Source organism: Dermacentor andersoni, chromosome 1 (assembly GCF_023375885.2).
Source record: "Dermacentor andersoni chromosome 1, qqDerAnde1_hic_scaffold, whole genome shotgun sequence".
Lineage (NCBI taxonomy): Eukaryota > Metazoa > Arthropoda > Arachnida > Ixodida > Ixodidae > Dermacentor > Dermacentor andersoni.
Genome location: NC_092814.1, coordinates 333,287,487 through 333,315,074, shown reverse-complemented (window position 1 = coordinate 333,315,074; position 27,588 = coordinate 333,287,487). Strand labels below are relative to the sequence as shown.

The following is a 27,588-nucleotide window of genomic DNA, read 5'->3' as shown; positions in this document are numbered from 1 at the left end:
AATAGCGCTGAAGCGGTTACAGGTGGAGAATCCTATTCGCTATGGAATGTAAACTCCTATAAAAAAGAGCAGTGTTTTATTGGGCTGTTTAAAAAAAACGCTGCGGCTAATCACCCGATGCTTGTGGTGACGGTTGCGTAAATCTGCTGTCAGGACGTTGGAATCAAAACAGATTGGAATAGTTTTACGTTATAGGGCCCCTGGACGTTGTCCTCGTGAAGGGCGCACAGTTGCTTGATAGAGTAGTGGAATAAGAGTGCAATGGCAATGCTTCCACTCCGTCGCAATACACAGTGGCATGAATTCAGCGCCGTGCTGCCAAGTGCCTAAGGTCGAGTAAAATACCTTTGTTGCATATCAGTCGTCAACTGTAGATGTATTGCCCTCGTCGCAGCACAAGAATAAAACAACGATCCCCACATCTGCCGTCGATGGTCTGCCGTCACCGCAGTAAAGCGGCCAACAGAAGTCGATTTCTACTACTTCAAGTGGGGTCGGTTCAGTGATTCCTTGTGCTACTTTGTATTTGTGTTGCAGGGGCTACAAGCATTAACGGTAACACTTCAATTTTTCTATATGTAAAATATGAGTAACGGCAATACTGCGTAATTCATCGCATTCGAGTGGCGTATTCACTTATTCTTTAGTGGGTACGTCAACAAATAAACGGCCCTAGGCTATGAAAGAGGTCCGAATTTACGGTGCGTGTAGGATATTTACGATGCGTGTAGGAAACTGTTTCATATATGTTTTACGCTCCACAAGCATTTGCAATTTTGTTTTCACGGTGGTTCATCATTTTGAAGCTGTCAACACCCATGCCATACTCACATTCCACATATCGGTAACCGATATGTGGAATGCGCGCGAGGGTCGTGAACAGAATTCCCTTGGGCTGTGGTGACTGCTAGTGGGCCAGACTAGCACGTTATTCAACGATCGCCGGCGAGATCATGCCAACAGTGTTAGGAACGGAAGGTAACGTTTATTAGTCCTACATTGTAGGTCGTGTGTGCGCCCGCGCTTTCACGAGAACAAAGGTACTTTTATTGCGATAGGAATTATATGGACACTCCAGGGGCATTTTTGCCGTCGCCATCGCCGTCATGCTCCGCATAAAGTCCAAGGACGATAAAACCGTCGCCGCGCGTCGTATGTTGTATGTGAGAGTGAACGCACGCGAGGAAAGCTGGCGATCGCGGCTCAATCAGACGCGCGCGAAGTAGAAAGCGGAGAGCAAACAAGCCGCCTTCCGTCGCGCGAACGGCCGTGGGAAGGACGGAAGGGAGGGAGGGGGGAGGCGTTGCACTCCGGCAACAACTGCGAATTTCGCGACCAGGCGCAAGGGGAACGTACGATCGTGGCCCTATCTCACGCGCCATATATGGAGGAACGCGGGGAGGGGCGGCTTCGACTACGCCAACAAGTGTGTGCGTTGCACCACCGCGCGCGGTCGCGCGCGCCTATCTTGGCCGGGATCCACAGACGGCTCATACCTTTGTGTGCGCTGTGTTATCGCCGCTCCTGCGTTGAAGCCGATAGACCGCACGAAGATCACTTCGCTCGCTGCTGCTGCCGCGCTTCCTCACAGCAGCGTCCAGCGTTTTCCAGTGACTGTCCGCGCTCATCGAATGTGATGTGTTCATGTTTGCTGGTGCGCGCTCACACCATGCTTGTTAATTCAGTTAGTAAGCGAATGTTTCCACGTTTATACGGCCAATAAACTACTAACCTTACTTCGCATAGCTCTGTACTAATTTGTTATTGCAATCGATGCTAAGCCTTTCGTGCGAAACTGCGACTGTTTGTTACGCACATGGACGACCGCACGCGCATCATTGTCTAAGCAGCTAGCATAGCACGTGAAGGATCACCATGCATAAGTAAGCCGTGCCTGTCCTTATCGCAAGGGGAGTTGGCATTGCTAGACAACATCGGCTCGAGCACTGAGCGATGATGGTATGTCTGTTTTATATTGCATTTCGCACATCTTGCTTCTGTTTTTTCTATTTAAACTTTTCTATCAAACAATAACATTTCAGTTTGCAGTGAACGCTCGTCCTCGTCTTTCATGCGTCCCTGTGGCCTGCTTCGCACTGCACGAATTAACATTATGGAAAACCAACTAGCAAAAACGACCCCCCCCCCCCCCTTGTAAGTTACACAACGCAGATATTGCTAAAATACGATATGGTAACGCGTAAGTAGCTAACACAACCTAAGTGACTATTTATGACCGCGCCGGTTCATAGAGTATGCATTGTTATAAATCACCACCATTAGAATATCTGCAGGCTGCACCAATCGGTAAACATTCATTTTGCTAAGTTTTTAGCCAAGAGCTACGTGCCGTATGGCTCCACAAAAATTTAAGCTGAGCTAGGCTGGTGGTTTTCTCTAAGAGGGCCGATAAATAATTTCATTTGTTTACTTGCACGACACGTCACTGTCGCTTTTTAGCACTGACTTGGTTTCCTGCTAACGCCGAGAGAATGGACAAGTTTATCGACATTTCCCGAACAGGTGTTCTGATGTATATCGGTTTAATGCTGGAGAAAAAAAAAACACCTCTTTATCGTTGACGCTCAGTGCATACCTGCAACCTCTACATTTCCCACGGCAGTGCTCGAGGTCTGTTTCCATTCTCCGACCAAAAGAGCTGGCTTCTATACAGCTGTTTTTGAAAGGAAAGGCTTATTTTTCAGCGCTTGAAAAGTTAATGGGAATGACTCATGCCACGAGCTGACACCTGTCTCAAATATTTCGCAATAAGAAACATCAGATGTCCAGCATAAGGAAACGTCATTACCACATCTCAGCTACAAACAGCAGTAAATGAAGTGTCCAACTTTGCCACTCTTCTTGGTATACTTATTGACCTTTGTTATTTAAAACGTGAAGAGAAAAACGTGTGCTAATATTTGGAAGCTAAGGCAGTGCGTGCAAGGGATATAAAAACTACGCGCTAGGCTGCAGTGTCGTGCAGCAGGAGTTTTCAACTCCCAAAAACACATCCACACATAAAAACGCATTTCTTTTGGAACATCACTTATTTAGTGAGTGCTCCCACCTGACGTTGAATTCGAGGCCTACGGAGCGCAAGGCGAGTTTCTAAGCCCCTTCCCAATTGTAAAAAGCTAGATATTGCTAGGCAAATATGTACGTCTTGTTTATATTGCACTTCCTTAGCTCAAGCTGTAAAAATAAATGGACATATTGTAGTCTCAATGCAAAATTTTGCAGCGGCCGGGTTCTACTAACGTTACAACGGGCGCATGGGCTACTTCCTGTGTAGTAGAGATTTATATGAAGGCTCGCAAATGCAGCATAATGTTGCCTGAAGCTCACCGCTGCTTCCGGTGCAGCGACTATAAAAGTAGGATGCAACAATCGGTTGTTGAAGTGGCTCACGTCAATCGGGCCATTGCCCTAGGTGTGCATTTCACTAGTGCAATGATTACACAATGTTTAAGCCAGCTCGAAAAAATATTTACGCGTAAATTTCGCGGTACCAACAAACGTCACAAAGCCGCGGCGAAGCCGCAGTTATGATCATGAGCCGTAAGGGCACAAGTCAAAATGACCTACGTCGAAATAAACTTCACCATAAATTACACCTCAAAATGACCCATACCCATGGCTTTGACGCAGTTATGGGCCTTTTAGGAGTGAAATTTATGCGCATGCGTGACGGTTCATTGCAAGCAAGAGACGAGAGGAAAGTGTTGAGAGGGGGCCGGGCAGGTTAGACAAATGATAGATCTGTAGATCGGGATACAGGGAAGAAAACCTGAGTCTCTGACATTATCGAATGGCACCCTGATCACGGCGAGGATATAGGCTAGCGCGCGAAGATAACCACTGCCTCCGCTCTTGGAAAAGTAATTGCGACATAACTGACGCTGTCGTCGTCACTTGGGCTAGCTGCCTGAGCACGGCTGTTTCCCCTGGCGCTGCAGTGACTTGCACAGATGTTAGCCTACCAGCTCACGCTGTCCCACGGTCCCCCTGCCGTACATAAACATGTCTCGCGTGGTTTATAGACACGTGGTTCTTGATCTCGTTGGTGCACTCTCCGCCAACGCTCGGCTTCTGCAGATTGTCCTCGCCACGCTACCTCATCTTCAACCGTGCCCGCTCTCGTAGAAGGAAAGCCATCCTTTGAGAAAGCCTTTTTTTACTCCGCGTAAATCAAGGCAGCACCCTCCCCCGCCGCGTCAACCACCTCCTTTTTTTTTAACGACAGAACATTTCGTACGCATAAGGTATCCTGAACAGGCCGCATATACCCGCCGTGGTTGTTCAGTGGCTATGGTGTTGGGCTGCTGAGCACGAGGTTGCGGGATCGAATCCCGGCCACGGCGGCCGCATTTCGATGGAGGCGAAATGCGAAAACACCCGTGTGCTTAGATTTAGGTGCACGTTAAAGAACCCCAGGTGGTCGAAATTGCCGGAGTCCTCCACTACGGCGTGCCTCGTAATAAGAAAGTGGTTTTGGCACGTGAAACCCGATAATAAAAAAAAATTAATTTAGGCTGTATACGACATAACTTCATATCTTGTAATACAACCGGTAGTTGGTCTTCTATTTGTGCTTGTTGTACTGTTTGACTGGTCTTCAGGACTTCGGACGAACGTATCGTTTCTAAAAAGCGCCGCAGGCCTAACTCGAAGAAAAATGTAGACCAAACTGCAATTTTAAAGGCTTTCACTAGCAGAAGATTACACGCTTTCTGCAAGTCATAAAAATACTTTCCCATTTCTTTGACACTCGCACCAAGCACTGCCTGTGTGTACTTTTTGTAGCTTGTCGTAAATTTAACCATACGAAGTAAAATTTTAGTTGCAGCATTTTATTGGTTGACTGCAGGTTTGTCCATTTCGGGACTGGAGAGAGAAAGAGAGCTCTTTATTTTAGAACAGAGAAGTTTTCCGTGTAGAAGTATTCGGCTATATGCTAATCTGCATGCTTACATGCTTCCGATACGTCTCTATAGTGGTACTTAATTCTTAACTTCCCTTTTTTTATAGATAATCAAACACCCTTTTCATTCTCAATCTCCAGCTCAGCATACTTCATCCTTAGTTCCTTGGCTTTCAGACTTAACATCCTTCCAAAGTGAATCATGGAGGTGGCTGTGATATGATATAGAAATCCAATGTGTTTTGCCGCACAATTCAGGAAATTGTATTTAAAAGGTGGTGCTAGTCTTTATAGGTACCGAGTAGACTGGTATGGATCCAGCCGTAAAGATATTTACTCCTGCTCTTCCACCGTGTGCACTGAAGTTCTCAATTAAAAATATGTGTGGTAAATTTTAGTTAATAGTTTAGCGCATTACCCATACGTCACACTTCGTGACACCTGCCACTCCGAGTAATCTCTTGAATCTTTGCTGAAAGGTAATGAGGAATTTCACCAACCATTGCGGAAGCATCCAGTGCCGCCATCAGGTTAAAAGCCACGCATCGCCATAGGTCAGACCCGCTTCTTCGCTTGAAAACAAACATCCATGTCGAGCAGTGGCTTTCTCAACTTCTTAAGCCTGTAAGGATACCCTTAAGAGAAGGTGATACCACGGGGTCGGCTCCAATTTATCTACTAGTAAAAGCACAAAATTCTCTAATCAGACAACCCCTGAAACAATTTGAATGAAATCTGCTGCAATAAAAAGAGGAATTTTAGTTCGAGCGAATGTTGAGAGCATAATGTTTATTTTTACCTCATATGTTTTACAAAGCTTGCTTAAAATCGATAAGTAAAAATACACTGACGCCCGTATATAGTTCACAAATCCGTTCCGCTGCGCCGAAAACATATCGCACGCAGTCCTGTAAACTGCGTCTGCTGAAGAATCTGAAGCGGAAAAGATTTAATATATGAATCTAGGGCTTACGTGTAGTTGGTACAATGTTTTCGAGGGTTTAGCAAATCTCCTATTCACAAATTCTGGGTATATTTCAGAGCTATGTATATTACAGAAGTTTTGTCCGTTTCAGATGTCTAAATAGGGGCATTTCACATAATTGTGGTATTGTCTTTTTCTGAGATATATAGTTGATGATGGCTCAGTTGCTTCTTTTCAATATTTACTGATTTTTCCAAAATGGTTTGGTCAAAAGAAAAAAAAATATGCAGATTCAGACCGCATGTTGTTGTCCGTGTGAGTCAAAATGATGGCGGAGCAGGTAGTCAAATGCTACGCATAACGATGTACGATGTGTACAATTGTCCTTGCTGTAATTTGATGCAATATGTAATCTCATGCAACGCTTATAGGCTGCACAGGTCACAACTTTATTATGAAGAAACGCTTATGTTTATGCTCATATAGATCGTTTCATCGGGCGAAGAGGAAAGGGCACGCGGCGAGCCTTTCTCTAGCCTCTATATGTGTTGATGTGGCACTACATGCCACCAACGCCAACTCTTTTTTCGGGAGACAACATTTGCATTAATATCACTAACTGGTGTTTCTGTCTGGGTCAATTATCCGTCTTGATGGCGTAGAGGCTTTGACATTGTGCTGCTAAGCATTAGGGTGCGGGTTCGAATCCAGGCCCCGGCGGCCGCATTTCGATGGGCGCGGCATGCAGAAACACCTGTGTGCCGTGCCTTGAATGCAGGCTAAAGAGCATTGCCATGTGATAGAAATGAATCCGAAGTCCCCTAGTACTGCGCGCCTCATAATCAGGTTATGGTTTGTGCATATAAAACCGCAGAAAACGAACTCTGGAACTCTCGTACACACAGGTCTGTGAGACCTAAGTTTTGCCCAAATCGTTTTCATAACTCCATTTTAACCAGTTGGCAATTCAGATAGACCCAAATGGTCCTCTTGGAGACTGACTGGCCCCATTGGAAGTTAGTATTTCCACTTGAACCAAATGGGCATTCTAACATGTCCAACTGGCCCTGTTGGCGATAACATTTGGCCCAATAGGAAGTGACCGTTTCCATGTGGATGCACTGATATTTCTAAATGGCTTCAATAGTCTTTTTTTGACTAGGATCTACATTAATAAATGTTATTCGACCTCCGGTCATGTGTTCGTACGCAAAAAACTTGACAAAATTCAATGCATTGGATGCCGAGATGTCTTCATTCCTATGTATTTAGACAGGAGCTCCTCAGGTAAAGTTTTGCTCTTAATGACTCCTGACCCTATCGGTGGGCTTCATGGGAGATAAGGGAAATGTTTGTACGGTTTTGCTGTTGTTGTTGCTTTTCCCCTCATCTTAGGCGGTTTCTAACGAATCATTCCAGAGGGGTTCCACCTGCTCGTTCTCTGCCGACAGCGCGCTCTGCCACGTGGAACGCTAACTAGTGGTGATGTCATCACAAGCCCTCTGGTCGCATAAGTCACTTGCGTCGAGCATCGAAAACATGACCTCAGACGTATCCACTGTCATTGAAGATAACGTGGTGAAAACTCGTGTGACCAACGCCGTCGTTCCAGACGTCGACTTCGTTACCTTCTTCAGTGATGTCTGGCAAAAACATGCAGATCACAAGGCGCTGGTAAGCACGTGGCCTTTAGAATTTCACATTTGGTCCCGAGTAACTCTCCTTAACATGGAAACATGAAATCTCTCTCCTCTTGCTGGCCTTTGTGGCCTCGTATGCGACTGTTTGTTTAGATTGCGACGCTTAGCGATATTCCACGCACATGGTAAACTGTAGTAGCGATGAAAACTGGTCGCAACTTTAACGTTACGCGTCCAAGGACAGCGGCGAAAAGCGCACAAATTTCACATATAAGACTACTACCTGTGTATTTTCGTTATTTCTAGCAGAGTTTGATATGCGGCTGCGTTGGGAGGTTTCTGGAGGTTACGAGAGCCTCTCGTCTCTGTTTAGAGTGAGAAAACTCATCTCAAAAATAGACATGGAGGTTGCTTTGCGAAGGTAGGGGTGCTAATGGGGTGAGGGGGTAAAGTACAACCAAGCATTGAGCCATGCATGACACTTAAGAGAGAAATTGTGACAGTCGAGAGAAAGAACTTTTATCCGTTTGCGCTAGTTGCTTTTCAATCACAATTAATACGCACACACACAAAAGGGCAGCCTTCATCTATTCCGCGCGTAATTTCTAGATGTTGCTATCAATCACGGTCATCGGCCTCTGTGGCGTGGGCGCTTCTCTATTCTTTAACAGGCCGATGTCAGGTTGGACATGCGGTACACTTTCGGTGAGCTGTTGGACACCTGCCGCCGGGTGGCTGCCGGCCTGCAGAAGTGCGGACTGCGCAAGGGTGACGTGGTTGCATTCCACTGCGTCAACAGCTGCGAGCTAATTGTCGCCATGTGCGGGACATATTTTGCTGGTGGCATCACTTCTTTGATCAAGTCAAGTCTCAACGAAGGTATGTGCTGCGGCTTTTGCAGTCCGGAATAATTAAGGGAATGACTTGGTTCAAAAATACGGTTACGTTTATTTATTTATTTATTTATTTATTCATTTATTTATTTATTTATTTATTTATTTATTCTTGCTTCCCCCGAAAATTGATGCCACTGCTATGTTGATTGAGTTTCGATCTCCAATTAGAAAAATAATGAAAAATTCACCGACCTTTGCCATACACCTCAGTGTGAAATTTGAGCGTAGCTCTATACGTTTTTCATGGTTGAGGCATCGCACCGATCACAGCACCAACTGGTAGAGCCGCGACGCCGGGACGCCATATATGAACAGGCAGTTGCTGCTTCCCAGCAACTGCAGCTTATGCATCCGTAATCTTTACCGGGAAATACTTGTGGCGAATGCTATGAGCGAAGGCAACCTTTACAGTTTTTTTTTTACTTTCCCCCGCACGGCCAGGGCCGCCACAGCCCCGGATTTGCGGACGTGAGCGCCATCTGGTGGAGCTTCATGGTTACTTCCTCCACTTTCCTCCTCATGCTTCGGCTGCAGCCCCTCCTCCGCAGTCCTCCTCGCGCTCTATTTGCTCTCGTCGTCTTTCAACCTCCGCTGCGCAGGTGTTGACTGAAGGGACAGGGGCAGCATCGCTGCGACGCGACGTCACTCGCTCTCACTTTCGGAAGCCTATGTTATCCGCCTGTTCCTGGTCCGCGCAATGTAGCCTGAGTTCTAACTTCGCCTGGGTAATCGCTAAAAAGAAATTAATGTATAGAAAAGCAGAATACATCTGAAATGCAAAACGCTTGCGGTAGTGTGTTTCGAACCTGCGAGCCCACGCTCAGAAGCCCAGTGTCTTACCCACTGAGCTGAACCAGCACCACCTCCACAGGTGTCCTATACACTCTACTTTATGACTTCATGGACCGAATTTCTCATTGGCAAGCCCGGTGTAACGAAAGCGCTGACGTGAAAATCGCCGCGGCTTACTCGGGAGCGCCCTCATTAGATTTTATGGTAGTCGGGCAATGTAAAATGACGTCAGGGATCGAATTACAACGGTCTTGTGCTATGTAGGAGGCACTGGCCAAGCGTCTCAACGCGCTCACTTGCCCGTGAGGAGTTCAGAACTCAAAGGACCGCTCAGCAGCGTTCATTTGGCCATTACTGATTTCGCATTCACAATTCATAAGAAGTGCTTACGTGGCCTCAAATTTTTTTCCTTCTTTCCTTTGTTTGTTCTTACTGCCCCCTAAAATGGATGTTACTGCAATGTATGTTGGTTTTCGCAGTGGATAAAGTAAATAATTTAACGCACTCTACAAAATCCACTGCATTTCATGGTTCTCTCGCAAAAATAGGGTATTTATAAAATTGCCTAAAAGCCCTCCGATCGTTCTTTGCCCCCAAAACAATCCAAGTGCAAGATTATTCCATTTTGTTATACAGGGTGATCATTGTTAAGTTTTGCGCAAGTTTTAAATATAACATGTTGCAGATACCATAACTCTAGTCCCTAAGTTGGATGATTCAGAGAGGCGGACATTACTTGCACGAGAAATCGAGGCACATATTTAACTAATTAATAAACATCCACTGATTCTTTTTTCCAATAGCTACTCTTCACTCTTACATAAATGTACACCCTTTGCGTTAAAGAACCTCAGGTGGTCGAAATTTCCGGAGTCCCCCACTACGGCGTGCCTCATAACCACAAAGGGGTTTTGGCACGTAAAACCCCATAATTTAAATAAAGAAACACCCTATGGTCGTATCTTGCCATAGAGTTTCTCACTATAACACCTAGAGAGTAATCTGGCGCCACCGTCTATGGGAGTTTCTTAAGGGGGCACCGTGCCGTCACGGGAATGACGGTATATGTGCCTGCGAAGCTCGTGTTGGCTGGTGTTGTAAGGGGCTTCGTCTAAAATGTGGATATGGCTACGTAAATAACGCGTTCTCAAAGTAAAATCTTCAATAAATGTTTCCATTCACGCATATTACATCTTTACTCACCCACGATGCATGACCAAGCGAAGAAAAGCAAGAACAGACGACCAACTGTTTCAAAGCGAGCGCGAACCTTGTCGTCTGTCCTCCAACTTTAGCGGCCCGCTGATACTTTTTACGTAACATGTAGTCGTACACACAATAACAAGTTCTCATAGTTAAGCGAAACATGTTTTCGCGTAATAATAAAGCTAAAACAGCTTTTCACGTGCTGTTCTAGTAGAAAATGAATCATTGTGACAGACGGAACGGTACTTGCCAAGCGCGTCTTCAAGGTGTCCTGTCTCTACGAGAACGATGCCAATCCGAATCCACAATATACCGGCATTCCCATGCATACCACAGCGCAGCAGCGCCAGATTTCCCTCTAGGTAATGTAGTGAGAAACTCTATGTATCTTGCCACACAACAATAATCATCGTCTGTCTTGCTTGCGTTTCCTTTCTTAAGAACGCCGCGCCCGCTACTTTCCTGTCGAGAATGCTCTGTCATGCTGATAACGCGCATGCCGTTCCTGACTTGGAAGTACCGAGCTCACAGCGTTAAAGAAAGGAAATGCGGAAAAGACAGATGACGATTATCGTTGTGTGGCAAGATACGACCCCAAGGGTGTAATTGTGCTTAAGAGTGTACGGCACACATTGCAATTTACGAAATGTAGCCGGTCAGTTTGCAAAGCTTATCCACTTGGAGTGAATTTCCATATTGATGGCAGTTTGAAGATATCCGCCATAATTTGCCGGAAAGAATGCACTATTGATCCACTTACGTTTTAACAAAATGCTTTCATTATGTATTGAAGCACGAAAGCAGCCGGAACGCCCATGTATTTCGTTCCGCACTTTGGAAAATAATATAACTGGCGTCAGCCTGGAAAGTCATATCAAGTGGATACGTCTTGCAAGCTCACCGGCTACACTTCGTAAATTGCAATATGTGCCGTAAAGATATTGATGAAGTTAATTAGTTGTATATGTGTTTCGATATCTCGCGCTAGTAATGTCTGCCTCTTCGAATAATCCAGCTCAAGGACAAGAATTATGCTATTTTGCACAGGCAAGTAATAAAAATCCAATAAAACTGAAAAATTATCACCAAGTAGGATTCTAACCATATTAGTCTGAGGTCGCACTTCCTCAACATAGCGAGAATGCTAACATATTAAAAAGAAAGACGCCCAGACACTTTTCAAGGATACCGCAAAAGCGTGCCAAGGGACAACCTTCTTCTAAATAGTAGCTACATGTTGACGACTTATTTGCGACGTATTTGCGACGCGTTCACAGAGAATACACAAGCCTCGTTGCATACGGAACTTCGCATCCTGTGAGTCAAACGGGGCTCATCAGTTTATTTGAGACCAATTATTTTTTACACATCATGCTGTCATTAAATCTTTCTGTGACATCGGCACAAGAACATTTGCGTATCCAGCGGTTTCTTCGCGCTTTTTGCGAGAAATGGTCACGCGAATGCTTACACGTCAAGAATACAGAGGCAAACACTCGTATGTTGTCATAGCAGAAAACAAAATGCTATGCCTGCCAAGCTTCCCAGCGCTTGATGCTGAACGGTCCACCCCTCTTCGTATGTACGTTCGAGCAGCGATTTTCTGTGCGTCCTCGCCATCTCCGAGCGTCCTCCCTACTCTTCCTGTGTGTACCTTACTTTACTCCATCTCACGATCTGGTTGCAGCACTGCCGAAGGTACGAGGCGTACACAGACAAAAGCAGACGCCGTTCAGCCTTGTGAGAGAAACATCCCCTGCATTCCTCGCGGGAAAGATTTTCCTTCGTTCTTTTGGCACGGTTGCTTATTAAACACATTTTTTAGAGCTGCAGAATGTTCCACAGGAGCTAATTATTGGTATTTACAACACGTAAATGGTAATTCATTTTAAAACAAGCGTATTTTAGATAACCAGCAGCTGTGAACTTCTACGTGTTCTCTCATTCTATTTTTTTTTTCTTTTTCTTTCAGGAGAAGCTCGTTACCAGTTAATGGAATGCCAACCGAAGTTTGTTTTCTTTGACATTGAAAACATGAAGAAAATTATGAATGCTTGCGAAGGCATTGCTTCGGTGAAGGTAAATTGCCAAAAACACCCACTAAGATATTATGCAAAGAACAAGCCACTGAAATATGGCGCTTGTTATCGGGGCTATTCACACACAAATAGACAAAGAATAGGATCCCCCCCCCCCCCACACACACACAAAAAAAAAATTCAGGGCGAAACATTCATATGGTGGCGGATTAGCCAGGAAGCTGTCCATCGCAGACCGAAAAACTATGGCCAAACACCGGGTCCAGAAACATTCTCTTGAATTTGAAATTCGCCCCAGGGAAACTCTAAATGTGGTAACTACCGCTTCTGCCGCTTGAACGCAGACTTGAACGACCTAGCTTGAACTTCACGAGCGGCTTCCAGTGCGCGATCTTCATCGGTAGCTTGCGCTCGACGCCGACAATTAGACTCTCGCTTCTGCTCTCGCTTAGCTTCTTCGGAAGCAAGGTCATTGGCCGTATTCTCCACTTTCGCACGGGCACGTTGTCATTAGTTATAGTCGCGTCTCTGCTGTCAACGCCTCTCCTCGTACTCTGCCTGTTCTCCGGCCGTTGTAAGTGTTGTAGGACGATCTCACCGCTGGCATCCAGTTGTAAGGTTTGTAGTCGGGCATGAACTATGTGGTTGCTGGCCCATGCCGTCGCCCAGCTCACCCACGTTTGGGACGTGGTTGTAGGGAGGAACATGCTCTCATCGAGAACTAGGAGTACAGGATTTATTTACATTACAAGAAGGGATATATTTAAACAGTCTAGCACGACTCCTAAATGGAGCACGCAAGACGCAGCACCCGAGCTCCAAGCTCCAAGCACCTCCCTTGTCGAGCACACGTACACTTCCGCACAGGTTTCACTGTCCCCACCGAGGTGAGGCGGTCTTCGCAGAACTGGGTCTTGCCTTAAGAAGGCGCCTCTTAAACCCCGAGCTGACCCCCGCTATGTGGCCGCCGTGGTTCTCCATTGTCTTGCGTCTTGAAAGGCGCGTGGGATGCTGCCGTCAAATACATTCCCTCGGTAACTCCCCCGCTCCCGACAGACCAGGTCAGTGGTGGCAAGTTCACTTACAAAGCCTGGTTCGTTGATCTCGTCTCGGCATTCCGGCGACGAAGAGTTGCTGACTCGGCTTATTGTCCTCCTCACACAGTCAGTCATCGCAGCAGACATCGTAACGCCAAGAGGCTGCAGAACGACGCCTTGTCCTTTCAAAGCAAGTCTCCACAGTAGACCCAGTGGCGCCGTTCGGTTGGAGACTGACGGTCGGTTCCTAGAAAACGCCAACCCCGCTGCTGCAGCTCGCTGACAAAACTTTGCATGTCGGCACCTCTGCAGGCCGTTCCTAACACCGTGCGCTCAATGCGTGGTCTTACCATTGTCCCCAGTTTTGTTGAAGTTGTAACCATTGCAGTGGTCTACTTCTTGAATGCACAATCCTCTTGAAAGCACATCTCCGTGTTTTCCCGCCACAACTGCCACGCTGTTGTTTTCAGGAAAAACGACAGCAGACGCAGCCGGCAGCAAAGGCGGCCAGAGCGAGTGCACTACCCAACTCGGCAGGTGCGGCGCGCAGTGAAATCACGTGTCCTCTGTTTCTTCTCCGCCGTACTATCGTTCGTTCTCTCCTATTCGACGCTCACGCCGCCATCTTTTTAGTTCACTTTACGGACGTTAGCCAGTCCAGATACCCGCCCCCTACGAGACTACGCATACGGCTCTTTCATACAGGTCAGTCAGGTAAAGAGCTTAGCTGTAAAAGGAGGACAGATTGACGGCGACATGAGCGGCACATCTAATTGATTATTTAGGGTGCATACCCACGAATAATCACAGGCTAATCCCGATACGTAAGATAACCAGCGGTCAAACAATCTCGTCTCCGGTTGATATAACAGAAGCCCTGTATCACTCATGAAGCTAGAATTTCTTTTTATGCTATAGAGTATGCTGCTATTAAATCACGCGTACTCTGCTTTTTGCTTCTGCCGAGAATCTTTAACACGACCTAAACTTCAAGAAAGATGGCGGGGCGCATTTGCCGGCCCACTGCAAGGCCTGTATGTGTGAATGACGGTTAGAAAAGATAAATATTATCGGCGGAAGCAAGAACCGGACCGCACGTGACCTAATAGAAGCACACTCTACGAAAGAAAGACTCCAGCTGCGTAAATGATACAAGGCCTCCATTATATCAATCCGAGACGAGATTTTTCAACCGCTGGTTGCCTTAAATATTGTGATTAACGGGAGCATGCGTGTATTTGTACATTTATTCGCAGGTGTGCAACCTAAATAATTCACTTAGAAGTGCCGCCCATGTCGTCGTCAATGTGTGTCTTCTTTTGTGTGTGCGTGTGTCCCCTATATGCGCCAAATGTCTATAACTAAATAAAATGAACTATACCACGCTTTCGCGTTAAAAAATCCATTTTAGCAACCAGCTTTAATATGGCAGCTTCTATTTATGCAGAAGGCGAACGAAAGGCAGGAATTGTTTTTCTCCAAATCTCTAGTGATTCAGTGGTGAAGTAGTATGAAGCATTTCTTCTTATGTAGTCTTACAACTTGGTCCCAGCATTTACCCCGAAAAAATCGTGCATCAGTGAACTTGGATTCATTTTCTTTGTCCACGTCAACTTGCAGTGTAGCGACTCCTAGTGCAGCCAGCATCTAATTACCAACTAGAAGCTTGCCATAGGTGCACTCTTGTTGTCAAACTAGATAACAAATTAAAGTTCATTAGGGACACAGACAGAGACCTGCAGTCCAGACTGAATATAGTAATTAAGAAAGCCATTCCAATGTGAAAAATAACATCATCAGGAATAAAAACAGAAGCCGCCATGGTGGCTTAGCGGCTATGGAGTTGCGCTGTTCAGCACGACGTCGCGGGATCAAATCCCGGCCGCGGCGGCCACATTTAAATGGAGGCGAAATACAAGAACACCCGTGTTCCGTGCACTGGACGCACGTCAAAGATCGCCCTGATGGTCAAAATTAATTCCGAGTCCCCCACTACTGTGTGCTCCATAATTAGATCGCAGTTCTGGCACACAAAACCACAAAATTTAATTTTTGCTTATTAAAAATAGATGCTACTTTGCTCTGACGCTCAGTCACGTGTCAGTTACCAAATTCACCGCTTTCCTGGAAGCTCTCAGTAGGCAATAGCTGCATTATAGTTGGTGGGCACTTGATTAACCTGCCTCGCACCCCATTTCACGTAACGAAAGAAAACTCTTCACTTCTTTCCACGCGCCGTTCTCATTTTACGTTCTCAGCCCAATCGGACACCTTCAAATCAGGGATGTCTTAATATGCAAAATTTAGAGTGTCAATCGCGCAGTTCTAGCTAGTTCCATAATATTAAAGATTGTATCTCTCTCGATTCGTACAGCAGTTATTGCAGGTTAGATTGAGAAAGAGACAGATACAAAAGGGAAATAAAGACAGGAAGGTTAGCTCATGTAAATATCGGCTGACTGCCCTGTGCTGGAGAAAGCGACAAAGGAAGTATAAGGTGAAAGAAGAACGAACTAAAAAGACAAAGTGAGAAGAATTCACAGAATAACGCGACGCCACGCGCTACAATTTTTAAAGCCAGTCGCACAATTCACACGCACTTAATTAATTGAGCACAGCCATTAAGGCCGTAAGTGCCGAAACCCGTCTGGACCAGTGTCCTAGATCTTTTTCCTCTGTGAAGGGACGATCGTCCAGTTTTTCGAGCGCAGTCGCGAGTAGTTTTCTTGACACATTGTAACGTGTACAGTCACGGAGGTGCTCGCTCGTCTCCCCGCAGTCCCAGTTGTCGCAAGCAGGGCTGTCGGTCATTCCAGTGCGGAAGGAATAGGCGTTCATGAATGTCACGCCTAGCCACAGGTGGCACAGAAGTGTTGCTTCCGCTCGTGGTAACTCCGGTGAAAGCCGGAATTGTAGAAAGGGATTCAATTTGTGGAGCCGTGCGTTTCTGAATTCACTGCTGTTCCACAGAGCCTGCGTAAGCTCGCGTGCGAGGGAGCGAAGCCTTGTGGCTGCATTTGCTCTGGACAGGGGTATTTGTACAATATCGACACCATCATGAGCCATCTGCATTGACACCACCATCTGCAGTGAGCTGGCATCCACTTGTAGATGATGTTGTGCTCCTTGACGATTGTGTGATGGTGGAGTAGGTGGATGGCCGTGACTAATTGCTCGTTAGGTCACTAATTGCACTGATTTCACGGATGTGTTTGAAAGGGGACAGCAGACACTGGACAGCTCCCTTCGAGTCACAAAATATGGACCATGACTGTGATGATTTCTAACCAACAAACTCCAGAGCAGCACGTATAGCTGTGAGTTCTGCAGCCACCGATTATGCAATGTGAGACGTCTTGAAGGGGAGGGTGACCGATTTCGGGAGCGTTACTACTGCTCCAGCAGAACTTTTGGAGGAGACAGGACCGTCCGTGTAAATGTGGGTGCGTTCGCTGTGCTTCTGATGCAGGAATGAAAGCATGGTTTGTTTAAGGGCGATAGATGACATCCCCGTTTTCGTTTTGATACCGGTAATGACGAGAAGGGCTTGGAGTGGATGCAGGCACCACAGCGGTAGAGATGGTAATGCTGCAGGTGTGAAGTCCGATGGTGAATTCCATGGTTAGCGGCACTAATCCTGCTAAACGCTGAACGATGTCGACCCGCACGAAGGCAGGCGAAATTATTGTATGGAAGTCGGAAGAAGTACATGATGTGCATCCCTAAACCGTTGACTTGAATGTAAAGTGCTCACGGAATGAAGCGCGTCAATTTAGGGCCAACTAATGTGCGTACTTTCGTTTCCACCAGCAGCAGTTTGTGTAACATCTACGTAATTATGGTGCGTACACTTAGATAGGAGTCCACGTCACCGTTGGTGGCCAGATTCCTAGCGACATGATATGGTACTCTCGAGTACTTTGCACATGGGCAGGGTTCTCCTAAATACTCCCTGTCGCGTTTCATTCTGTGAGCACTGTACCTATTGATAGGGCGGTCATGCGTGACGGCTGGTGTTGCTAGCATGGATGCACATCTGGGAAGGCCGACATATGCGCTTGCACAGACTGGAGAGCACGGAGGTTGCATGGTCTTACCGGTCCTACCCAGTATAGCTAAGCTTTACTGTAAGAGACCCAGGCACAGTGCGTTATAGAGTTGGAGCATCGCCCTCACAGACGCTCCCCATGACTTTCCTGCAAGAAATATGAGGGCATGTATTATCTTGACCAGTTTCTTTTTTAGGTAGGATAAATAAGGACTCCAGGAGAGGTTTTGATCTCGCGAACGGATTGCATAAGGGAATGAACCAGGTCGACGAACACGAGGTTAAATAGAGTGAGGCTCAAGTCTCCACCTTGTGGTGCGCCGCGGAAGGTGTTGTGATTACACAGCTTCCTCTGTTTGCGCAAAGAATGACCTGTCCTTCAAGTAGCTTAATATCCACCAAAAGAACGCCACCTTGACCGACATCGCCCAACGCGTCCAGGATGGATCGATAAGTTATATTGTCATAAGTGGATCTATGGTCGGAAGCCTTTCATAGCGTACGGGTATATCTAGTAATGTTCTAGACACCACTCTAGACGTCTCAGCACCATCCTCTCTATCACCTTGCCTAGACAAATGGCCAGAGCAATGGGACGATAAGACGTCACGTCTAGGGGTGATTTGCATGGTTTGAGCCGAGGCACAAGGCGGCTGTACTTCCATGCAGCAGGAATCACTCCTCTATGCTGTTGTACATGTCCATAAGAGCATGCCAGGATGTTTGACCGAGGTTGCCAAGAGCTGAGTATGTTACCCCATGAGGCACAGGCGATGAGGAATGTCTGCATGCTGTCAACGCTGCTTGCAACTCCGCGATGGAAAACAGATTGTCCATACGAGAACCCCGCAACATTGGAAAGTCATGGGGAGCATGTACGGGTAACGCAGACGGTTGACCAGCAACCTTCAAACAGAAGTCCTACGCTACGTCCATCTTTCGGTTACCTTGGCAGGAAGCCAGGCACTCGAAGGGGTGGCGTTGTTGCGGAGATATTGGAAGGCCGCGCACCCTTCCCCATATACGAGATGGGGTTTATGTGAATCAAGAGAATCACAGAATGTGTTCTATCTTAGAATTGCAGCAAGTTGATCAAACACTGAATGTTCTTCTGTATGCATCTCGCCTCGCTTAAGTCGTAGATGGACTTGGTGCGCCTTTACTGTCGTTCCGCGCGACGCCGTATAGCTCAGAGCCACTTGAATTCTGCTTATAATTCAGAAAATTAAAGAATTGACCTAAACGTTCTTGTGGCTTTTTGAACAGTGTCGGTAATTAGCTCCTTGATGTTTCCAGGTAGACAGTGCTGATTCATTTGACAATTCTTCTCCATGAGCAACGTGTATTTCGGGCAGTCGATGCGTTGATCAACTGTGGTAGAGTGTGACTTGCGTATGCCTTAGAATTTATCATATGTTAGAACGTGATCGCTACCATGCGCTTCGTTTCTGGAAATCATTTGACACTGGCACTGAGGCATCTTGAAAGAAAAGTTATGTCCGGGCAGCGGCTGTGAGTCAATCCCCGTAGAAAAGTGGGACTGCCATCATTTAGGCAGCAGAGTTTCTGGCCCGACGCGAAGGATAGTACACGTCTTCCTCAGCAATCCATCTTTAGGCTTCCCCATAACGGATGATGCGCGTTTAAATAGCCGGTAATAATCCACGGTCCTGGTGTCACTGTTAAAATTGCACTTAGTCTGGCGGTGCTAAATCGGCTCAAAGGTAATATGTCGGCACCCACGAGCGTGGGTGCGACATCCTTGCATATTATAGTCAAACATACATAGTGATTGTCGTCATCAGGCGCCACTTGTAAAACATAAGTGAAATTGCATCTGACGTAAACGATTACTTTGCTGCAATCGCTACAGGTGGCAGACAAGGAAGCTTCATATCCTGATTGGCTCATGGCGCCGTCCATATTTGGCGCACAAATGACGATGATCGGAAATTTGTTCTTAAAAACAAAGGGACGAAAGTTTGAAATGTGGAATTTAAGACCTCGGGAATTCCATTGGAGAATAAATGCTTCCTCGTCTTCTTTAAGGAACGAATGCAGAGCAGCAGCCATGGTACTTCTCAAGACTGGACAGTACCGGATTCAGGCCATCCAGTATTTGAAGCGCACCTAGAGCCGCTGAAATGTGTATGCCAGTCAGTAGAACATGTAGCGTGTTTATAAGGGCCCTTATCATGGTGACAACTTGTTTATCGTCGTCTTAGCTGCTGTCTCAAGGTGAAGCATCATTCGGCAAGCGTACTACATGCTGCTGCTCCGCTGGTTGGTCTAGCCGTGGCAACGGTGGCCACTCCTCGCATGAGGCAGTGATATTGGAGACTTTTTTTGCTTAGGATCCTCGCTGCTAGTATTGCTAGTTGTCTGTGGAAGCGTGCGGACGGTCAGTGCACGCGGTGAATCCTTAGCAATAGCCGTGCATTTCGTAGAAAATCTCCTGCTACGTGAACGCCGACGTCGCACCTTAACGGTAGCCTTCCTGCGCGAAGAACCATCCCTGACCATTTGCGTCAAGGCTTTCATCTCATTTTTTCACATGTGGCAATTCTTTGAAGATGTATCATGACAGCCTTGACCATTGGCGCGCTTTTGGCTTTCTGCGCGACAGGCGTCGGAGCTGTGCGCCCCAGAGCATCGTGAATACACGGCAGCATTTGAGCAAGCCCCACTAACGTATCCTATCCTTTGACATTTCCGGCCCTGAAGCGCCTTTGGCACAAAACACTGGCAAATGGAGACTCGCCGGAATGATACTGGTGCAGAGCCGGGGTTGCTGCGCGGACGATCCAATTCGTTAGCGGACACATGGAGAAGGTCATTTATGGGCAATAGTTGCCAGCGATTGAGCAATCATGTCCCGCCTTAGACAGCCTGCAAATTCGCTGCCTCGATTAGTTATTATTTGGACAATCTCACCACGTATGGATTCCCTCAAAACGATGCGCGGAGCTGTAGTATTGTCCTCAGCTACTTCAACGAGCACTACACTCTGCTACATGCGTATGAAATGTGTTGTTCCTTTTTTATATTGATATTGTCATCGTGCACCAGATTGTCGAACGTTTCATCTAACAGTATTTAATGATATAAAATATTCTACATTCGATTTGATATTCGAAAGGCGTTTTTCCCCGAATATTCATATTCTGTTCGATTCTACAATTCCGCTATTGGAACGCCCATACCTGGAAGCAATTAGTACCACTGCTTTTATTCACCCGAAACGCTGTGCCAACAATTAAATACCTCGTACACTCGGTTGCGGCCATACCGTCACGCGTGCTTCCAAATGGCATCGCAATATGTCGCTAAAGTACCGTTGGTTAGTGGCATTGAGGTTAGAAGCGAAACGGTTTTCGAACGCAGTGCGACAACTTAAACCGGTCAATACAATTAATTTTGTTAAGAAGGAGCTTGATCGCATTAGTTGTTGCAGCCGCAATACACGCATAATTAGTCCCTATGGTTGCCACGCTTTTGCAGATGTTTTTTCTCACGAGTGGAGCCTGCGAAGGGGCACGTAATCTATCGGAACTAAAGCAAACTCCTCTCGGGGACTACGAGACCAACTTGAACATGAGCGCAGGCACGGTGTTGGCGATACTGTTCTCCAGTGGCTCTACGGGATTGCCGAAAGGTGTGGTTCTGACTCACGGGAACCTCATAAGCCATGTGGTAGCTAACTGGTAAGGAAGACAACAATTCTTACGTTTTTTTTTTTCTCTCCACCACCTTGTGTGCTGTGACTGATGGATCATTCACTCATGTAGAGATGCGCTCAGTTACACGCGCGCAATTATCCGAATAATGCGGTGCACGGCACACGCGCAAAGCGCAATATGTGCGCGAGATGCTGCGCTGTGCACACATCCCGCTTTCCATCGCCGAATATGCGCACGGTGCAGCAACTCTTGGACATGGTGTTGAGAAAGTTCCCGGCCCCAATGAATAATCCGGTGAACGACCACGCACACCAAAATGCTGAGACTGGCCCAAGAACACGACGACATGTGTGTTTATTCTTCTACTCATCAACCACCTAACACATATCGCGGCGAGGAAACTTTCCATGGAATGGCTGACATGGTTCGATGATGCGGCCAAAAGATGTTTTCTGCACGCAGAGGGCCCTGAACCAAAATTCGGAGGTTCAGTTAACCCATAACGAGACGCGGAAAGTTCATTTCATCAACTTCTGCTAGGCATGGCCTTCACCACCGACTGCCTGCAGAAAACGGCGCTCTGAAATACCCTCTTGTGCTTCTGTCGGAGCAGATGAGAACATCTCAGATGCGCTGTTAACTTGTCCGCTTTATGCGCAGCAGAGGCGGAAACTCTGCATCAAACTTGAAGTAATGGCGAATCACGCACTTTTTTTAGGGTTTGTCCGTGGCACTTTCCGGACATTGCCAAGAGGGCTTCATGTGCTTCCTAGATGTTTGTGTGTTTCGTGCGACCCTAGAGCCTCTAGATACTGACAGTGCACGCGTGTTTGAAATTTTGTGCTTAAGTGTGACTTGGCATCTTGCAGTGTTTGTTTCGGTTTAACATTGTTTCTTTCGTGTTCACGAGCGTTTCTTTTTCCAGGTATTTTTATCACTCATAGAACCTTCGCCCTTATACAAGTGAAATGGAGAATAGGGAGGCATGTGCTTCCAACTGGTCTGCCTGATCCCACCAGCTAAATATATCTTCTTTAAGCCTCAACTGCGACGCATGCTTTAAAGTGCCTGATTTCCTCGAAGTTGTGCTTCAGCTTTTGTGAATTATTTACGTGGCACCTGCCTGATGGAAGTGGCGGGCATTTTATTCCGTTCGCGTAACCTCCTTTATTGAAACTTTTTTTTCTTATTTTGCTTATTGGTCCTTCTTTCACAAAAGCGTGTTTATGTAGCCGTTTGTATTTTACATTTAATTTTTATTTGCTTATAATGTGTCTGTGCGTTTGTGTCTGCCTCTTTCTATTATTATTTTTCCTTTGACCCTAAGCACATGGAGTAGCAGGGTAAACAACTGGCTATGGCTAAAAAATGCCGTCTGTCTCTCTCCGTTTAACCTTCTACATATAGCCCTTGTGTTATACGCTGTAGCCGAGCACGGCCGCATTGTTTGACTGGCAGTTGGATCAGCATTCCCATTATTACGTCTGACACTCTTTGCTTTAATGAAAACAAGAACACAAAATAGCCGAGCAGCGACTCGTGAAGTACAGCCGCGTCTAAAGCACAGGCCTGACGAAGGCACAGGTCGTGTTCCTTGGCGTATAGTACAAAAACGTTACCGGTTGGGAGCAGTACGTCCACGCGGCTGACCATTACGTATCTCGCAGTGTATAAGGCGTCGAAAACGTCTAAAACGTCTGCATAGCCTGGTAATAAATCACATAGCCTGAGCTCCCGCTTGAATTTGCTCTTTGCAGGTACATGAACGACCCTCCGGTGCTTGAAAAAGGCGACATTTACCTCGCCATACCGCCGATCATGCATGTCGGTGGATTCTGGTCAGCTTTTTGCTACCTGGGACTTGGCTGCGAATTGGTTCTCGTTCACACATGGGACTTCGATGTCATCTTGCCCGCCATCGAAAAATACAGGGTAGATATCGCGTGAATGCTTGCCGGCATCTATCGATTGTTTTTGACCATTTTAGACAAAAGAAAAGGAGCTCTGTAAGCCCAATAGCTCAACGAAATATTGACCCATGCTAGGGCAGGAGGCGAAAGCATTGCATTGCGCAGAGATTGTATATGTGCATCCATGGCAACCCAGTAGATCAGCTACTCCTCTAGGGCGAGTTAGGGTTGGCATCGGGGAGGAAAGTTCTCGCTAGTCGACTGTTACAAGGCCACATGTTATTAATCGAGCAGGATCGTGCACATAATATGAGATGGATCTCATGATGTTTATTTTATTTTCATCATGTACTTATTGTCCCAGCAGTATGCTGCTGCGCAGCGTCGCATCTGACATTCAGTGTGTGAGACGACACTGACTGTTTGTGATCGCAGAGCACCGTAAACATATGGCATAGAATGAAAAAAATCTCACTGCCCTTCCACTCTGTAAAGAGGGATGACCAGCGAAGCTGTGTATGTGGGCCCCTTAATGTCGAACTGCACTTCCGCCACCGGTCGGCTACGCATTGCACTATCTTCGGGATCGGTCCACGTATGGGAAGTGCTTAACGCCTTCTTCACCTCCGCCGCGGGTCGGCACGGCATTTCACTATGTTCGGGATCGGCCCACGTATGAGGAGTGCTTAACGCCTGCTTCACCTCCGCCGCGGGTCCTGCTGGTATTGCACTATCTTCGGGAGCGGCCCAAGTATGGGGAGTGTTTAATGCCTGATTTACCTACGCCGCGTGTCGGCCCGGCTTTGCACTATCCTAGGGATCCGCCCACTTATGGGGAGTGCTTAACGCCGTTTATCGCCTGTCGAGCCGGCATTGCACTATCTTCGGAATTAGCCCACGTATGACGTGCTTAATGCCTGCTTCACCTCCGCCGCGGGTCGAGGCGGTTTTGCACTATCTTCGGGAGCGGCCCAAGTATGGGGAGTAATTAACGCCTGCTTCACCGAGGCCGCGGGTCGGTCCGACATTGCACTATCCTCGGGATCGGCCCACGTACGGGGAGTGCTTCACGCCTGCTTCACCTCCGCCGCGGGGCGGCCCTGCAATGCACTATCTTGGATATGGGCCCACGTATGGGGAGGGCTTAACGCCTGCTTCACCTCCGCCGCGGGTTGGGCCGGTATTGCACTATCATCGGGATCGCCTCACGTATGAGTAATGCTTAACGCATGCTTCACCTTTGCCGCGGGTCGGCCCTGCATTGCACAATCTTCCGTATTGGCCCACGTATGAGTAGTGCTTAACGCATGCTTCACCTTTGCCGCGGGTCGGCCCTGCATTGCACAATCTTCCGTATTGGCCCACGTATGGGGAGTGCTTAATGCCTGCTTCAACTCCATGGCGGATCTGCCCGGCATTGCACAATCCTCGGGATCGGCTACGTATGGGGAGTCCTTAACACCTGCTTCACCTCCACCGCGGGTCGGCCCTGCAATGCACTATCTTGGATATGGGCCCACGTATGGGGAGGGCTTAACGCCTGCTTCACCTCCGCCGCGGGTTGGGCCGGTATTGCACTATCATCGGGATCGGTCCACGTATGAGTAATGCTTAACGCATGCTTCACCTTTGCCGCGGGTCGGCCCTGCATTGCAAAATCTTCCGTATTGGCCCACGTATGAGTAGTGCTTAACGCATGCTTCACCTTTGCCGCGGGTCGGCCCTGCATTGCACAATCTTCCGTATTGGCCCACGTATGGGGAGTGCTTAACGCCTGCTTCACCTCCGCCGCAGGCCGGCCCGGCATTGCACTAACCTCGGAATCGGCCCACGTATGGAGAGTCCTTAACACCTGCTTCACCTCCACCGCGGGTCGGCCCTACATTGCGCAATCTTCGGTGTTGGCCCACGTATGCGGAGTGCTTGATGCCTGCTTCACCTGCGCCACTGGTTGAGCCTGTATTGCACTATCTTCGGGAGCGGCCCGCGTATGGGGATTGCTTAATGCCTGCTTCCGCTCCGCCGCGGGTCCGGCCGTTATTGCACTATCTACGGGAGCGGCCCAATTATGGGGAGTGCCTAACGCCTGCTTCACCTACGCTGCGAGTCCGCCCGGCTTTGCACTATCCTCGGTATCAGCGCATGCATGGGGAATGCTTAATTTCCGCGTCACCTAGGCCACGGGTCGGCCCAACATTTCACTATCCTTAGGATCGGCCTACGTATGGGTAGTGCTTAACGCATGCTTCACCTCCGCTGCGGGTCGGGCCGATGTTGCACAAACTTCGGGATCGGCCCTCGTATGGGTGTGTTTAACGCCTGCTTCCCCTTCGTTGCGGGTCCAGCCTGTATCTCAAAATTTTCAGTATTCGCCCATGTATGGGGAGTTCTTAATGCCTGCTTCACCTCTGCCGCGAGTCGAGCCAGTATTGCACTATCTTCGGGATCGGCTCCCGTATGGGGAGTTTAAAGCAGAAAGCTGGGCTGGTTGGTGGTTATTCGTATAAGGGGACATTGCACTAGCGCGTAAAAAAGGACGCGGAGAAGAACATGAAAAAAGACACACGGAACGCTAGCCGTCAAGTGGCTTTATTCTCAGGAGGACACAATATATATGCAAAAAGACGCGTGCTACATGATCAAACGCTGAAGTGCATGCGCAATTGCACCTTATTGTGCAAGAATATTATTTCTCTTGCCGTCAAAGATACATTAGGTTTGCTGACGCAAGCCTGTTTTTCCCGATGAATAAGGAAGGCCTCGAGTATTTCATGCTCTCTTTGATCTGTGCTGTGAACCACCGTAAATCTGTGAACCGGCTTAAAAAGGTAGCAGAGAAAGGCAATGTCCGAGTTGTGCTCACTGCACCGGGTAAACTCGGGGAACTTTGCAAAGTTGTCAGTGGCGCTACTTGCAGAAAACCACTCTGCTCAATTAAACATGAATTGCCTTATGTGGGGTGCAGTACAAATGTGGTTTACAGAATTCCGCTTTCATGCAGAAGTTGCTACATCGGCCAAACTGGCCGGTGTATCAACGTTCGGTTAATGGAGCACAAGCTGCTTGTCGAGGCACCATAGGGGTCTGGGCACTTGGCGGCACATTGCAAGCGCTGTGAGAATGAATGCTTGGCGCTTTTTGACAAGACTCAAGTGATTACTTCTAGCATAGATAAGAGAGAGCGTGAAATACTCGAGGCCTTCCTTATTCATCGAAAAAAAAAAAACAGGCATCCGTCAGCAAACGTAACGTATCTTTCACGGCAAAAGAAATAAGATTGTTGCACGATAAGGTGCCATTGCGCATGCGCTTGAGGGTTTGATCTTGTAGTACGCGTCTTTTTGCATATATATTTGTGTCCTTCCTTCAATAAAGTCAGTTGATTAGACATCAACTAGGGGAGGCGTTCGGTATGTCTTTTTTCATGTTCCTGTCCGTGTCCTTTTTTACGTGCTAGTCCAATGTCCGCTTATACGTATGGGGACTGCTTAACGCCTGCTTCACCTCCGCCGTGGGGCGACCCGGCAATGCACTCTCTCTGGGATCAGCCCACGTATGGGGAGTTTCTTTGCTTACCACAACGACAGGAAAATTTCCTTGGACGGTACAGGTATACTGCTTCGCTGTAAAAAAAATGGAACACGGAGAAAACGCAAATTCGACAGCTAAAAATAACTGTGGGAGTTTGGTATATTAGGTCTGTATATCGTTCCAATAAACTGAAACACGAGGAGATGAAAACTAGGCAGAACACTTCTTCGAAGGAGCCTTGGAACGCGCCCGACAAAGCAATTCTTGGGTAGCAGTAATAACAATGCCACGATTCGGCGTTTTCGGGCATATACGACGTCACTTTGGCCCAATATTATCATTATGTGCTAATTTAATGCGCTACTTGTGTTCGTGCGGCATCATATGGACGGTGCAAAATATAACGAAGGTACAGTTTAAAGCCATTTCAATTGCGGAATTGGTGCCGTGAACAGTCCAGTCTTTTTCCATTACGTCCCGTCTTTCCTACATAACGCTGATACTGTGCTACCACTGGGCGCCGCAATATTATTTGCGTTCGAGAATGAATCGTGGATCCAGATATCAGAACGTGTATTAAGCGCCAGAAACGACGGGGACGAAATGGAAGGACCTAATACTAACACCCGCTACATCTTACAATGCCATGCCAAGGCCGAACGTTAACCCTTGTGGATCTAGAGTCACGATAATTCGAGTTGAGACAAGCTCTCATTTTGCTTCTGTATTGAAGTCTCTGCGCCCGGTAACTTACACCAATGCGCATTTACTATCGTGATTTATTTTGCCCTTACAATATTCACCACTAAGAACAGGTCTAGAGCAAAAATAAAGTGTTGCAGGGTCCGTTCAAAGAGACACTAAAGTGCAGCTTGAAACAATTACACTCGTGAATAGTTCACTCAAAACTCTAGTTTTATTTGTTTCGTGGAAAAATTCCGGCTATTCATTGAGAAAACA

At 47.2% G+C, this 27,588-nt stretch overlaps 1 long non-coding RNA gene across 1 annotated transcript; it reads left to right on the top strand.

The window, feature by feature from the left end:
* The first annotated feature begins 7,289 nt into the window (after positions 1-7,289).
* LOC129381198 (uncharacterized) lies at positions 7,290-13,116 on the top strand. The gene is made up of 3 exons (XR_011892310.1): positions 7,290-7,523; positions 8,161-8,368; positions 12,356-13,116. It is a non-coding gene; the product is annotated as an uncharacterized lncRNA (long non-coding RNA).
* Positions 13,117-27,588: the final 14,472 nt, after the last annotated feature.